Source organism: Centruroides sculpturatus, unplaced genomic scaffold (genome assembly GCF_000671375.1).
Source record: "Centruroides sculpturatus isolate CEXI.00-Female unplaced genomic scaffold, Cexi_2.0 scaffold200, whole genome shotgun sequence".
NCBI classification, from domain to species: Eukaryota; Metazoa; Arthropoda; class Arachnida; order Scorpiones; family Buthidae; genus Centruroides; species Centruroides sculpturatus.
This window is the reverse complement of record NW_019384495.1, coordinates 168,394-185,545: the sequence shown is the minus strand read 5'-3', so window position 1 is coordinate 185,545 and position 17,152 is coordinate 168,394. Positions and strand designations below refer to the sequence as shown.

At 32.3% G+C, this 17,152-nt stretch overlaps 2 long non-coding RNA genes across 2 annotated transcripts; one reads left to right on the top strand and one right to left on the bottom strand.

Moving 5' to 3' along the window:
• Nucleotides 1-4,339: 4,339 nt before the first annotated feature.
• On the bottom strand, nt 4,340-9,223 carry LOC111621891. The gene is made up of 32 exons (XR_002756151.1): nt 9,146-9,223; nt 8,991-9,064; nt 8,836-8,909; nt 8,681-8,754; nt 8,526-8,599; nt 8,371-8,444; nt 8,216-8,289; nt 8,061-8,134; nt 7,906-7,979; nt 7,751-7,824; nt 7,596-7,669; nt 7,441-7,514; nt 7,286-7,359; nt 7,131-7,204; nt 6,976-7,049; nt 6,821-6,894; nt 6,666-6,739; nt 6,511-6,584; nt 6,356-6,429; nt 6,201-6,274; nt 6,046-6,119; nt 5,891-5,964; nt 5,736-5,809; nt 5,581-5,654; nt 5,426-5,499; nt 5,271-5,344; nt 5,116-5,189; nt 4,961-5,034; nt 4,806-4,879; nt 4,651-4,724; nt 4,496-4,569; nt 4,340-4,414 (listed from the first exon to the last, which is right to left on the bottom strand). It is a non-coding gene; the product is annotated as an uncharacterized LOC111621891 (long non-coding RNA).
• Nucleotides 9,224-12,520: 3,297 nt separating this feature from the next.
• On the top strand, nt 12,521-13,952 carry LOC111621890. The gene is made up of 2 exons (XR_002756150.1): nt 12,521-12,643; nt 13,400-13,952. It is a non-coding gene; the product is annotated as an uncharacterized LOC111621890 (long non-coding RNA).
• The last annotated feature ends 3,200 nt before the right edge of the window (nt 13,953-17,152 follow it).

The window sequence follows — 17,152 nt, the reverse complement described above, 5'->3', positions numbered from 1 at the left end:
ATAGCCCTAGTTCGCTTTTTCTCCGACTGGCGTCGCTGTATACCTCGGCCTGTTCGTAAAATCTATCGTTCGGGAGTATTCGGATGTTTTCTAGGACGAGTATCCTCTTTTGGCCAATAAATTGGGGACAGAGTTCGTACTAAGTTGATATCCAGTGCTAGACTACGACCCAGATCACGTCCCGCATACTTCGAGCAATATAACCAAAAATGACCCGGTGTCTCTGCTTCCGCACAATGAGGGCAGTCTGGGGTGGGGAGTAAACCCCGCTAGTGAAGGAATGCGTTTAAAGGTGCCGTTTCCGTCCTAAGGCGGGCCAGCAGCGTCTCCGCCCTCCGAGTCGACGCTAAATTGTACGGCCAGGGATCAAAAGGCCGGAGGTGGTCTCTCCCCTTGTTTCTATGTTTCTCCGTTAGTGTGTCCGTATCCAATAGCTCGCAAGGCGATGGATGTCCGCGGGCATGACAGGCTTCCCCATGAGAGTCAATTTTACTTGAATTTCACTTGAATTTATATTTTCTGTATATACGAGACTGGCGGCTAATTACAGAACAATTCCGTAGCCTTAGTTCTGGTTTTTAGCACGAGATACCGTTAGTGTCGCGACGTTCAGGTAGCATATACCTCGTTCTGTACGGTGTGCGTGGAATTTTTTGTCTATATTTCAGCTTTAAAATCATACTTTATCAGTTTGTCCTTCAAATAATGCATTCGATTGTCAGGTGATGCTTATGTTGACGTCTCTATTATTGGTGCCTTTTCGTCGATCAATGCTAATAATTTAAATCGTACATCAATATATCTTTCCACTACTTCTTCACAATCATTTTCTTCAACTGCTGATTGTTCATATGTACCATACATGATTATATTGTTACTTATATTAAGATTATTATTCCACTTATCGTCTAATAACATGATTCTTGTGCTAAGAATAGGAATAGTTGCATTTTGAGCTTCACTACTAAAGGCAAAATTATAATGTCTTCTTATGCTTCGTATAACAACATTACGTTTACTTTTTAGTTGCGAGATGTCCACGATAAATACTAACTTGTATGTGCGAAATGAATTCTTTACTAAACTCATTAATTATTTTGTATTGTGGCTTTCTTTATGTTCAAGAGACCAGAAAATATAGAATTCAGAGAACTTCCCATCTAGAATGTTAAAAAATAAATTAAGATTGTGGTTTAGCACTAAAATTACTTTATTCATTATATTACAAAACTATCTTGCATAACTTACTTTTACTAGAAACTTTTTAGTAATTTTGAAGTAATCCCTGAATGTCAAACGCAGCAATTCTTTACCAAATCTCTTCATAAAATTCAGAACCTACAAAATAATTCACGTTTATTATTAAATCGTAATTCATACATTAATATAACAATTGTTTTAGAAGTAAAGTAACACATTTTCAACAAAGAACCATCAATTTTTTTTTCAATCCTAAATCACAGTTAGCGAATCTTCTTATATCTTGAAAAGATGTTTGCATCTGAAATAATAAAAAGCTACAAATTACAGCAAACCTCAAAATATTACAAATTCTCGTACTTATGGTAAAAATACATTTCAGTAGATGTGAAAACAGAAAGCAGAAATCCATACGCAGTACAGTAGATCGTAAAACCAGAACAGAATGTAAAACATATAATTCTATACCCAAAACCACTTAACGTATAACTGAAAACAAAATAAAATAGACTCGTTTCTATTAACAAAGTGCCGTATAAAATTACTAATACGTAATTGAATGGTCCATTGAGACGATTTGTAAAATTCCACAGTTCGTCGTGTTGTATTATAATTTCTTGTAATTCAAACTTCAAGTTTGGACTGTTCTTTTTTAATAGGTATAAATCTTGCAAAACTTTTTGAAATGCCTTCATTAAAGTATGCATAAGCAAGACAATAAACAGTAAACAGTATATTACTCTACCAACAGGAAAAGTAGCAGCTGTACTAACTTCGATGCAGCAGAAAAGTGGCCCATACGTATAAGATTTTCCGTTTTTCAAATGAGGATACAATAAACAAACTTTTGAAAAACAGTCAATACCGTAAAACCCACAGAAATAATTACTGTATTAAATAATATATTGTCTATAGTAGAAAATAATTGATCTGTAGGAAAACGATACGACTTTCTTAATTTTATCTTCGGATTTAATTTGACTCTTTTGACAATACAGAATATTACAGCCGCAGCCAAGACAATAACGGCAAGGGTCACTCTGAAATATATGTCATACTTGACGACCGCATACCAGGAATAACAAAGCGTTATGTCCGATATATAACGAATTGTTATACAAAGAAGGAAAAAGGAACGCATCCAACAATATACAGTAGAGCGTCGATTTTCCGAATCAATTGGGGACTGGGGTTGTCCGGATAACTGATATTTCGGATAACTGATATTTCGGATAACTGATTTACGTACGAAAAAATAGTTTAACGTATCCTATTTCGAAATTTTTCTTCGTTGCGTGTCGCTTCGCGTTGAATTTTCGTCGATGTTAAGCCTAACAAAGACTATTGTATCGTTAAAAATNTTTTAAAAAAGCGCTTGACAAACTTGCCCCGCTTGCCGAAGTTGCCCCGATCTCCCCTACATCAAATACACGAGAACGTGTTCCCGACAAAGACACGGTAGGCTCCCGCTTTGCTAAACCGAAGCAAGAGCCTACCGTGTATTTGTCAGGATACATCAGCATATGTCCCCATTTTCGCCGTTGCAGGACGATTTTGCTCCGCTTTTTTAAGTCTTATTTTATCAGTTGGTAAACATTAGCACCTTCCTCTCTCTTAGGGTTCTAATCTCTGTGCTGAAAGTGCTAATCTCGCACTCTTTTTTTCGCACATGCAAGGTCATCTTACTGAAGAGGTGCTGGAGGGCAGAACCTACCATCTTCTGACAATAAATATCGGTCCTGACAAGAAGAGCTGCCAGTGATTCCCTCGACTCCTTGCTCACTACTGAGCATTTAAGCTGCATCTCGGTAGTTTCTTCTTCCCTATCGGCAGAGGAAGAGTTTTCTTCTAACTTGCCGAAGCGATTATTTATTTCTGATCCGTACGAGACGTCTCGACTTCGGCTTCTGTTGAGGCAAATTGTCTGGTTGCCCTCACAGTCCTCGAAGCATTGTCCCCAGCCGTAATAAAACAGCGTTCGTCCACGGGGACAGAAGAAGAACATTGTAAGGTCAATAAACGTGAAAGTGACAGGTGTGTACTTGAAAAAATGTTAAAATTAAAAATAATAAATGTTAAAAAGATACTTAATAATGGTAATATAATTAGAGATTAGGTAAAATAGTAAATGAAATTTATAGGTATTATACTCGTTTTGTAGAATTTCTTCTAATGATGATCTGTAAGATGTCTATCGGAAATATATTTAGCCTGTCAAAAATAGGAATGTTCATATCTTGAATAAAAAAACTCTAAAAACGAAATACTAGATGCAATAAATGACATTCATCTACTAAAAGTTCCTGAACTACAACAACTACCAAAAAGATTTTATCGGTTTTTTCAAATGCTATTTTTGTGATATATTTTATTATCCTTTTAAAATTCGAAATTTTTGTAAAGAGTTTAGTTTAAAAAAGATAATATTTATACGAAAAAAAATACATGAAAAGCATGTCAAATATTTTAAAAACAATTCACTTGTTAAAATTAGATTATAAGTTATATTAAATTGTTTTAGAAAACGAATTAATCAATTATTTAATAAAAATATAGCTAATACACAGAGTGCGAAAGTGAAACGACAAATAACACATAAAAATGTGTTAATGTTAAATTTGATAATTAAAATATATACGTACCGCGAAATTCACTTGTCTGTTTTGTCAATTAACTTCCAGAAAAAATTCAATACTGTAAACAAAAAAATGTTATAAAAATATTAAAAAATAATGCATTTAATAAAAAAAATTATATTCATTTAACGAATCTATCATATTCCAAACATTTTTATACATATTAAAAATTATAGTTAAACTCAGATAAACTGTAAAAATATGTCAGGCGAAACAGCTTTTCTCCTATCATATTATTTACACTATATCTTAATATATTGTTAGATAAGATTGATAATAAAAAAATATTGATTTAATTCATTTCAGTTATTCCGGAAACGAAAAAGTATGTAAAATATGTTAATGATGCAGATAGAAAAAATTTCTTTATTATACATAGTGCATCCGTGACTGAAAAACTTGTAATAAAAATCATTTTCGTAAATTAACAAAAAACCAAATTTACATAAATATATATAAGAATATCTTTAAAAATATACGAATAAAATTGAATTATCTATTCACCTGTGAACGAGACGGCTTTTATAAAACATATCTTCGCTTGGTTTTCACGTCTGCGGCCACAAGCTAGCCATCGCCTGTTAGAAGAACAGCATTTAAATAAATATATATAAGAATATCTTTAAAAATATACGAATAAAATTGAATTATCTATTCACCTGTGAACGAGACGGCTTTTATAAAACATATCTTCGCTTGGTTTTCACGTCTGCGGCCACAAGCTAGCCATCGCCTGTTAGAAGAACAGCATTTAAATAAATATATATAAGAATATCTTTAAAAATATACGAATAAAATTGAATTATCTATTCACCTGTGAACGAGACGGCTTTTATAAAACATATCTTCGCTTGGTTTTCACGTCTGCGGCCACAAGCTAGCCATCGCCTGTTAGAAGAACAGCATTTAAATAAATATATATAAGAATATCTTTAAAAATATACGAATAAAATTGAATTATCTATTCACCTGTGAACGAGACGGCTTTTATAAAACATATCTTCGCTTGGTTTTCACGTCTGCGGCCACAAGCTAGCCATCGCCTGTTAGAAGAACAGCATTTAAATAAATATATATAAGAATATCTTTAAAAATATACGAATAAAATTGAATTATCTATTCACCTGTGAACGAGACGGCTTTTATAAAACATATCTTCGCTTGGTTTTCACGTCTGCGGCCACAAGCTAGCCATCGCCTGTTAGAAGAACAGCATTTAAATAAATATATATAAGAATATCTTTAAAAATATACGAATAAAATTGAATTATCTATTCACCTGTGAACGAGACGGCTTTTATAAAACATATCTTCGCTTGGTTTTCACGTCTGCGGCCACAAGCTAGCCATCGCCTGTTAGAAGAACAGCATTTAAATAAATATATATAAGAATATCTTTAAAAATATACGAATAAAATTGAATTATCTATTCACCTGTGAACGAGACGGCTTTTATAAAACATATCTTCGCTTGGTTTTCACGTCTGCGGCCACAAGCTAGCCATCGCCTGTTAGAAGAACAGCATTTAAATAAATATATATAAGAATATCTTTAAAAATATACGAATAAAATTGAATTATCTATTCACCTGTGAACGAGACGGCTTTTATAAAACATATCTTCGCTTGGTTTTCACGTCTGCGGCCACAAGCTAGCCATCGCCTGTTAGAAGAACAGCATTTAAATAAATATATATAAGAATATCTTTAAAAATATACGAATAAAATTGAATTATCTATTCACCTGTGAACGAGACGGCTTTTATAAAACATATCTTCGCTTGGTTTTCACGTCTGCGGCCACAAGCTAGCCATCGCCTGTTAGAAGAACAGCATTTAAATAAATATATATAAGAATATCTTTAAAAATATACGAATAAAATTGAATTATCTATTCACCTGTGAACGAGACGGCTTTTATAAAACATATCTTCGCTTGGTTTTCACGTCTGCGGCCACAAGCTAGCCATCGCCTGTTAGAAGAACAGCATTTAAATAAATATATATAAGAATATCTTTAAAAATATACGAATAAAATTGAATTATCTATTCACCTGTGAACGAGACGGCTTTTATAAAACATATCTTCGCTTGGTTTTCACGTCTGCGGCCACAAGCTAGCCATCGCCTGTTAGAAGAACAGCATTTAAATAAATATATATAAGAATATCTTTAAAAATATACGAATAAAATTGAATTATCTATTCACCTGTGAACGAGACGGCTTTTATAAAACATATCTTCGCTTGGTTTTCACGTCTGCGGCCACAAGCTAGCCATCGCCTGTTAGAAGAACAGCATTTAAATAAATATATATAAGAATATCTTTAAAAATATACGAATAAAATTGAATTATCTATTCACCTGTGAACGAGACGGCTTTTATAAAACATATCTTCGCTTGGTTTTCACGTCTGCGGCCACAAGCTAGCCATCGCCTGTTAGAAGAACAGCATTTAAATAAATATATATAAGAATATCTTTAAAAATATACGAATAAAATTGAATTATCTATTCACCTGTGAACGAGACGGCTTTTATAAAACATATCTTCGCTTGGTTTTCACGTCTGCGGCCACAAGCTAGCCATCGCCTGTTAGAAGAACAGCATTTAAATAAATATATATAAGAATATCTTTAAAAATATACGAATAAAATTGAATTATCTATTCACCTGTGAACGAGACGGCTTTTATAAAACATATCTTCGCTTGGTTTTCACGTCTGCGGCCACAAGCTAGCCATCGCCTGTTAGAAGAACAGCATTTAAATAAATATATATAAGAATATCTTTAAAAATATACGAATAAAATTGAATTATCTATTCACCTGTGAACGAGACGGCTTTTATAAAACATATCTTCGCTTGGTTTTCACGTCTGCGGCCACAAGCTAGCCATCGCCTGTTAGAAGAACAGCATTTAAATAAATATATATAAGAATATCTTTAAAAATATACGAATAAAATTGAATTATCTATTCACCTGTGAACGAGACGGCTTTTATAAAACATATCTTCGCTTGGTTTTCACGTCTGCGGCCACAAGCTAGCCATCGCCTGTTAGAAGAACAGCATTTAAATAAATATATATAAGAATATCTTTAAAAATATACGAATAAAATTGAATTATCTATTCACCTGTGAACGAGACGGCTTTTATAAAACATATCTTCGCTTGGTTTTCACGTCTGCGGCCACAAGCTAGCCATCGCCTGTTAGAAGAACAGCATTTAAATAAATATATATAAGAATATCTTTAAAAATATACGAATAAAATTGAATTATCTATTCACCTGTGAACGAGACGGCTTTTATAAAACATATCTTCGCTTGGTTTTCACGTCTGCGGCCACAAGCTAGCCATCGCCTGTTAGAAGAACAGCATTTAAATAAATATATATAAGAATATCTTTAAAAATATACGAATAAAATTGAATTATCTATTCACCTGTGAACGAGACGGCTTTTATAAAACATATCTTCGCTTGGTTTTCACGTCTGCGGCCACAAGCTAGCCATCGCCTGTTAGAAGAACAGCATTTAAATAAATATATATAAGAATATCTTTAAAAATATACGAATAAAATTGAATTATCTATTCACCTGTGAACGAGACGGCTTTTATAAAACATATCTTCGCTTGGTTTTCACGTCTGCGGCCACAAGCTAGCCATCGCCTGTTAGAAGAACAGCATTTAAATAAATATATATAAGAATATCTTTAAAAATATACGAATAAAATTGAATTATCTATTCACCTGTGAACGAGACGGCTTTTATAAAACATATCTTCGCTTGGTTTTCACGTCTGCGGCCACAAGCTAGCCATCGCCTGTTAGAAGAACAGCATTTAAATAAATATATATAAGAATATCTTTAAAAATATACGAATAAAATTGAATTATCTATTCACCTGTGAACGAGACGGCTTTTATAAAACATATCTTCGCTTGGTTTTCACGTCTGCGGCCACAAGCTAGCCATCGCCTGTTAGAAGAACAGCATTTAAATAAATATATATAAGAATATCTTTAAAAATATACGAATAAAATTGAATTATCTATTCACCTGTGAACGAGACGGCTTTTATAAAACATATCTTCGCTTGGTTTTCACGTCTGCGGCCACAAGCTAGCCATCGCCTGTTAGAAGAACAGCATTTAAATAAATATATATAAGAATATCTTTAAAAATATACGAATAAAATTGAATTATCTATTCACCTGTGAACGAGACGGCTTTTATAAAACATATCTTCGCTTGGTTTTCACGTCTGCGGCCACAAGCTAGCCATCGCCTGTTAGAAGAACAGCATTTAAATAAATATATATAAGAATATCTTTAAAAATATACGAATAAAATTGAATTATCTATTCACCTGTGAACGAGACGGCTTTTATAAAACATATCTTCGCTTGGTTTTCACGTCTGCGGCCACAAGCTAGCCATCGCCTGTTAGAAGAACAGCATTTAAATAAATATATATAAGAATATCTTTAAAAATATACGAATAAAATTGAATTATCTATTCACCTGTGAACGAGACGGCTTTTATAAAACATATCTTCGCTTGGTTTTCACGTCTGCGGCCACAAGCTAGCCATCGCCTGTTAGAAGAACAGCATTTAAATAAATATATATAAGAATATCTTTAAAAATATACGAATAAAATTGAATTATCTATTCACCTGTGAACGAGACGGCTTTTATAAAACATATCTTCGCTTGGTTTTCACGTCTGCGGCCACAAGCTAGCCATCGCCTGTTAGAAGAACAGCATTTAAATAAATATATATAAGAATATCTTTAAAAATATACGAATAAAATTGAATTATCTATTCACCTGTGAACGAGACGGCTTTTATAAAACATATCTTCGCTTGGTTTTCACGTCTGCGGCCACAAGCTAGCCATCGCCTGTTAGAAGAACAGCATTTAAATAAATATATATAAGAATATCTTTAAAAATATACGAATAAAATTGAATTATCTATTCACCTGTGAACGAGACGGCTTTTATAAAACATATCTTCGCTTGGTTTTCACGTCTGCGGCCACAAGCTAGCCATCGCCTGTTAGAAGAACAGCATTTAAATAAATATATATAAGAATATCTTTAAAAATATACGAATAAAATTGAATTATCTATTCACCTGTGAACGAGACGGCTTTTATAAAACATATCTTCGCTTGGTTTTCACGTCTGCGGCCACAAGCTAGCCATCGCCTGTTAGAAGAACAGCATTTAAATAAATATATATAAGAATATCTTTAAAAATATACGAATAAAATTGAATTATCTATTCACCTGTGAACGAGACGGCTTTTATAAAACATATCTTCGCTTGGTTTTCACGTCTGCGGCCACAAGCTAGCCATCGCCTGTTAGAAGAACAGCATTTAAATAAATATATATAAGAATATCTTTAAAAATATACGAATAAAATTGAATTATCTATTCACCTGTGAACNTGAATCACGTGAAATATTTGAGTAGCCCAAGACTAGATTAGCCAAAGATTAAAGCGCCACAGCACTGGCGAAAATTTAAATTTGCCGACTGGAATTCTTTCGGATGATTGACTTTCGGAAAATCGACGCTCTACTGTATTTCAATGCAGGAAATGTAAAAGTTCATAAATTTCTGCAAGTAAGTGTTGGATTTCGCTTTACAGAAGAAAGACATAGAAAAGTCCAGCCCGTACACCATTGAGACTGACGTAAACGAAGATAGTAAACATCACATACATATATGCTTCTTCAAACTTAAAACTGTACGTCTTGAAAACATTTTTATTATATTTATTAATTTCAACTGTTAATATGAATAGTGATAATCGAATTAAGAATAATTAATCAAGGTTATCTGCAATAACTTCGATGTAGAACAGAAAACTGAGTGTCAGCTTTTTAATCACAGTATTTATGGGCACTTCAGTGTGTGCAATAATATTTTGATTTCTTTCTTACATAAGTATCAATCTATTGTTCTATTTTACTCGCACAGATAAGATTTTTAGATTAAAGAGCGCTCGAAATGAAAGTATATAATGCTCGCGAAATAATAAATTGTTGTAATTATATTAACGTCCTGGACAATGACCTTGCAGATCATTTTTGAGTTCAGTTGGAGTTAATAAAATATCAAAAAATAAGTAATAAGACATATANTTTTTTACATAAGTATCAATCTATTGTTCTATTTTACTCGCACAGATAAGATTTTTAGATTGAAGTGTGCTCGAAATTAAAGTATATAATGCTCGCGAAATAATAAATTGTTGTAATTATATTAATATAATGTAAAAATTAATAATATTGTAATTAATAATTGATTAATATATAGAAAAATGTCGTAAAGCGTGATGTCGTACCATAAAGATGCCGTTAAGTTTCACATTTTACTGACGATGCATAGATTTATTTTTAGAAACATCAGTTTTGAAAAAATTTAGATTTAGATACTAAACGTTAAATCATTTTCTTATTAGTCAACGTTTACATAAGTTAATTGCTTTCACAGAATTAGTATTGAAGTCTAATGTTTAGTCTAACACATTCCTAGTGTCACTAGACCTAACTCAGGAAATGGAAAACTGTGCTTCTAATATTCAAAAAATAAAGAAGTATCAAATGCCACTCGCTGCAATGAATAACCTGCTTTGCATATATTTTGCTCAAGGACCGTACATACTGCGTATTCTATGATAAAATTGTGCTTTTATATTCAAGAACATTAGACTAAAATGTTCGTTACAGTAAAAAATGCTCTAAACATGGGTGACATTACTTTTATTTGCAATTTTTGTTTTTTTTTATGCGTAACAAAATTATATTGTTATTTAACCATGCCATTAGAATTATTATTAATATTATTATTCCTTACGTTTAAAACATATCAAACAAGAGATTGACGATTTATTTCTAGAGTATTTCTAGATAGTCTTGAAGAAACTGTATTCTTTGTTTACTGAATGTGTCTACAAAGCATATTTCTTTCCGCGCAAGTTTAATTAAATGAATTTATACAACAATTTTCATTTAGAGTGACATTAGCTTTAAAAATAAATTGTTTCGTGAAATGATATATATACTTGGTCTTAAATTGTTGCAATTATCTTATATACAAGGTTATGTTAAGCATTTATTCTGCCACTTTATTTACACTCAGAGATATACATATAAAATGAAAAATACTATTAATCTGCATTAAAACAGGCCTGTAATCGAGCTTCCATCATGACCATGATCGGGTATGCCCTTCCATTAATACAGCATACAAAATAATGTACATAATGAAAAATTATTAATTTCTTGGAATACAGTTTTGGATTTTCCTCTAAATACTTAGGAAAATGTGGATGATGTCTCAAACAAACTAAAAAATCCCACGCTGTTATATTTATGCAACTAAATATAACAGCGTGAGGTGTTAACGTTTAAAAATATTTTTACTCACATCTTCTATCAATTTATATAATTTTCCTATTAATTAACATTTTACGTTTTTATTTATGTTAATGTATTGATAATAACAAGAATAATGTGAAAGCTAAAGAATTTTCCGGCTGTTATATAAAACAGAACCAAAGAATGCCAATCGGTCAGAAAATGATCTCCCAAGATTTCTTCGTATTTTTGAACCAGAGGAGCTTGAAACTTCGAAAAATGCAAAAAAAAGTCGGGAGTAATTTCTGTTTTTACGGTGTTAGTATGTGTGTGGCACGTTTTGTTTACCCTCTTTGATGCTTAATAACTCCTGTGCTTTTTGTCGAAAATTTCTGAAATTTCGCAGGAAGGTTTGTTTATTAGGGGGGATTGATGAAATTAAATTTTAATGGTTTAAACTCGCGGTTTTGAGAAAATAAAGGTGGTCGTGTGTTATATCTCGAGTAGGGTAAAACTTAATAACGATTTTACCCTACTCGAGATGTGCAAGAATTTATCGAGAAGCACCATCCTAACAATGTTATGGCTAATAGGGTGATTAATTTAATGAACGACACTGAGATTCCTATTTCAAGCATTAAGCTCTGTAGAAATAAAGGTATGTACTGTACAGTGCTACTTTATTAAATAAAGTTTACATATTTGTTGCTGTAATGATAGATACTACGTTTTCTTAAATTTTTATCAAAGAAAACCCATTTTACAAATAAAATTAGAAAAATACTGATAGATAAAACGAATTAATTTTATTTCCATTCATTTCTATGAGAAAAATTGCTTCGGTTAACAAACAATTCGGTTAACGAACGGACTCGTGGAACGGATTACTTTCGTTAACCGGGGTTCCACTGTATTAAGAAATCGTTGTTTAGGCTTATTCAATACGTAGTATTTTCTGTAGATAAAGAGTGATCATATCTATGAGTAGCCGGCAGAGTGCGCTTGCATTTAATATAAATAAGATGTTTTTGAAAAATAAACGATTAGTGAATATTCATTATGATAATAACCGTCGTCGGGTCAAAAAATTTACCAGCGGCACTGTATATTAGATTTGAAAATATTTATTTATGGTAAATCTTTAATGAAATATTATTCCAAGTAAATAGAATTAGAGTAAAATATCATTGGAATTTTGACGCTTAATTCCACGATCAAAATAACGGCAAAAATGGAAGTTTCTTTCATTTGGAATTACAGACGGCGCCACTGGGTTTATTCAAATTTGAAGTGTTCAGTTACAACGTAATCGTTAAAAGAGGGATAAGAAAGAAGACGAGAGATATTTTGTGTTATTAATTTATTTTGGAGTGAGCAATTGTTCCGAGGAGAAATGGAAGTTTTCGGCCATTCAAAGGTAAAACTTTATAATTGGTCCGTCGGGCGCTGTTTTAATTTATTGATTAAAAGACAATGTAACAAGTTGGTTATTATTGCAATTGTGATAATTCTTCGATACGCCTACAAAAGTATTTCGAAAGTTTTTAAAAAAATCCGTAACGGGTTTAAATGCGGAGTGTTTTCTTGACTGAATTATTATTTCTACAGAACGGAGTTAGATGAAAGACGAGAGCAACTATAGAATCGTTAGAAGCAGCGGGATGCCCCGATTACCTGTACGTGAAATTCCGCTGCAAATCGGAAGTCACGCTATGGTTGTTTTTAAAATTTCAAATTCTTCAATCAAAGCTGTGAAATATGAAAATAAAAGGAAAGGATCGTCGTAAAATACAGTATTATATGAACTACTTGTTTTTGAACATTGCAGATAAAACTATTTTAAATATCCTATTAATAATTACTCAATGCATTTCACATTTATATGTATTCCTGTTTAAGAAAATTAACTTAAAAACGTTTATTTTTCAGATCTTGAACCCAGCTTGAATTTTGTAGCGTGACATGTCGAAGAAAGAATTTCTAAAATTATTTAATTTGAAATATTTCATTTGTTTTATAAAATAATGTATGACGTCATTCTCGTATCTGATTTCATNAGCGTGACATGTCGAAGAAAGAATTTCTAAAATTATTTAATTTGAAATATTTCATTTGTTTTATAAAATAATGTATGACGTCATTCTCGTATCTGATTTCAAAACTTCATTTTCAGATTTACTATTAAACAATAAAGAGAAGAGAAACGAATGAAGAATTGTTTCCAGGAAAAAGGATGAGTCGAGGAATGCGTTTAACTTCTGTTTACAGAAGACTTAATTGAAGGCAGTGATAAGAAATTATACGAGAATATGAAGAAGGAAGAATATATATCAAGCAAATGAAGAGAAACAGAAATGAAATGAAGAAGATATTTTAAATAATTTTCAAATATGTTATTTTTTAAAATACTCTTCATATAAGTTGTTTTGAGATAAATGTATAAAGTACATTAATTTGTGATAGTATGTGTATACTGCTTGGAAATATTTGCAAATACTGGTGTAAGCAGTTTACGTATGATTTATTGTTTGATGTGGGGTGGTCCAGTTAGTTGTAAGGTATCAATTTTCGTTTAAAGAATGTTGCTAGAAAGAAAATTCTTTTTCTATCTGCACACACACTCTAACAATACTTTAAAATCAGCGATTAATTTTAGATATTTACATATTCGATTAGCAATGAAGTGAAGAGAGTTTCGGTTTTAATGCTCTTATGATATTTTACAGGTTTAAACAATCAGAAGTTAAGAAATGGGAAGTATCGGTGTGGCAGTTGCGAGAAAGAATACGTTTCGAAAAATGGGTTAAAATATCATCGAAGGATTTACACTGGAGAGAAACTCTTTGCCTGTGATCATTGCAAACAACGTTTTGCACGTAAAGGAGATCTGATTCGACATCTTCGAATTCACACGGGGGAGAAGCCATTTTCTTGCGACCATTGCAAACGAAGTTTTACGCAAAAACATCATCTGATAGGACATCTTCGTCTTCACACCGGAGAGAAACCATTCTCGTGTAATCATTGCTCAGAAAAATTTCGTTTTAAATGTTCTTTAAAGGATCATATTATTAAACATCATAATAGTAATGAATAATGACTATTATCGGAATGATTTTAGTACATTTCTTCGAAAAATATGTAATACTCGTATTTTAGATTTTATTGAACATGAAACAAGAAATTTTTAAAGTTTGATTTTCTTGGTTTTGTAACTTTCATTTTGTACATAAAACAGTTGATTTTATGTACCGAAAAAAAGATGGTTTGTAAAATTAATTTAAATTTTATTGATTAAAAAGTAATATGGTTATTTTTACTTGTTTAAGTACGAGTCATTTATTTAGGGCGATAACATTCAATTCTATTATTTACGGAGAGTTGGTTTATTGTTAGAATAAGTGTATTCAGAAACATGACAAGTAATCTTGTTCACACAAAGGTCAATTATTGTCACTCGCTTTATTGGCAGATTTGAAAGAGATTAGAATAAGTGAATTTTACCGTAAACTTCGTTTTTTTTAAATTAATAAACAGTAAACATGTTTAATAACGAAAACTTTTCATTTGAAAAATAGATATATCACACAAACAACCAACTTTTAAACGTTGTATACACATTAAAGTGAAATAGTTACGAGTTAAACATTGCGGGACATAACTTATTACGTGTCATTTTTGTTTGAGGTAAATTTTACATTATATTGCATTAAAGTGATTTTTCCTTACGAACAGTTTCAATTTCAGTGAAAATAAAAACTGATGGAAAGGAGTATACTTTCTAACAGTTTTAATAGTTATGTGAGATAAGCAGTGGGTCAGGGGTTAATATGATACTGACCACTTAATCTGCACAGGCTGGTAAAGCCCGATCTCGGAGTCGTTCGGATGGCTAGGAGGGCAATCGAGTGGGGAGTGCGTCGGTAAGTCGACAGGTTTTCTCGGATAGACAGGAGACAGGTTTAACAAATAACAAAATAAATGTTTATTCTATAACTAAAGTAATTTACAGGAGTATACAAGTTACTGATTATTGCCTAGATGCGGAAATACAAATATATCTATAATCGCTCTAACTATTCACTATGCCTCGTGAGAGAGTTTAAAAAGGCTCTAGAGTGAGAGAGTTATATTGGCGGTCAATTATACCTTAGGTTGGAGGACGATATGCGATAATCCTGGACTATGGAAGCTGGCTGTCTGTCACGGGCTTATATCTTCTACCGGCTTCTGCTTGGACAGGATCGGGACGGAAGACACTGTATTCAAACCTTCCAGATGATCGCTCGGAGAGAAGGTCGCACTGAAGGGACGATCGCCCCGAACTTCCCGCGATGATTTTTTTTATACGATCGTCGTTGACAGGCACTGAGCCAACAGGTCGTTCACTCGTTATGTTGACTAATTAACAAACGGACGATGTGTAAGATTCGCCATTCGATCTATTTCCGCTATAACGTGTGATATATTTTTTCCATTCTCTAATGTTAAACTCAAAAATTTACGCCCTGTAAATTCCCGGGCTCACACTTATGAAATGCGTCAATGTGATAATTCCTCGAAAATAACTGTCTAAACCGGGTTCATATTAAAAAATTGAGTTTGATCTTTTAATTTTTGTTTTTTGTTTTTTGTTTTTTTTTTCGTTTCTCTCTCAGGTCGTACGTACTTTTTAACAGCCAGGAATTTGGATCTAAAGGCTGTTTTCTTTCTGGATATCGCCAAATACTTTTAATGGCAGCTTCAGGAATTCGTCGAGTCATCGTTGAATTACCTTCTGCATCTGCTCCCGTATCGGTCGAATTCACTACTTTAATTTCTGCAGGACTATCGTTTCCAACTAATTCTTTCGAACTAATAGCGTTTTCTATGGAAACGGTCTGATTCGGAACTTTTTCTGTTAGAAAATTATTGAAATTTTGATCCGAACATTTTGCGCCCTGTGATTTTAACGAAATTCCTTTTTTTTTCGTGGCAAAATTATATTACTTTTCGCGTAACAGTTTTTTGCATGAATCTTTAATTTTACTTATTACCACAATTCGTTCTTCCTTCTTTTGTTTCGTTCCTGGAGTTTGGTTTCTCTAAGCCATTTGCACTTTTGAATTTGCATTTTCTGTGGGTGCTTCGATGATTTCCTAATCCGGCTTTTGTATCGTTTTTTCTCCATTTAAACACATTGCTAAAAGAGATAGTTCAGATGATTTTGAAACCACAGTATTTCTTGTCTGTACTTTATCGAAACGGTGTTCAGTGTCTTCAGAATGAATCCTCACTACTGCAATTGCTCCATGAATTTTTCTGATTGGATCCACAGTTTCCATTTTTACTGTTTTTTCCGAATAAATTCTAGTATTGTTTACGGGTTTGGTTGTAGTTTTGTCGGAAATAACAAAAAGAGATTTTATGTGTTTTAAATATGTTTGTATATCCATAATTGACTTGGATATCCCAAAGAATGAAAAAATTTCCGACGATTTTCATCCGAGAGAGTTATTTATATTTATTTTCATGAACTAAACCTCGGATTTCAGGTCATTCAGCTCTTCTTGAAATCTCCTCTGATTTTGTGTCAAGAAGCGAAATGTCGAAAATAGGTAGTACCAATAATTATTTCTGTTACCCATCTAAATGCAAGATAACTTGCAGATGTGTAAAAATATTCAAGCCTATCATATCCCCATGATAGACTTGAATATTTTTCTTTGTGGCTTCGGAAATTCTATAATAATTATTTTTATAAAATTTTCTTAAAGCTTATTCTACATTTGTTTAATCTACACGTTTATTTTCTTACGTAAACAAAAGTGTATTCGTATAAGCAGTATTTTATTTTTAATACGATGTAATATATTAATTTCGATTTGTAATTTTTAAAAATGATCTGTTTAGCAATCTTCCTCCTGTCTTTTTCAAACATTACAAA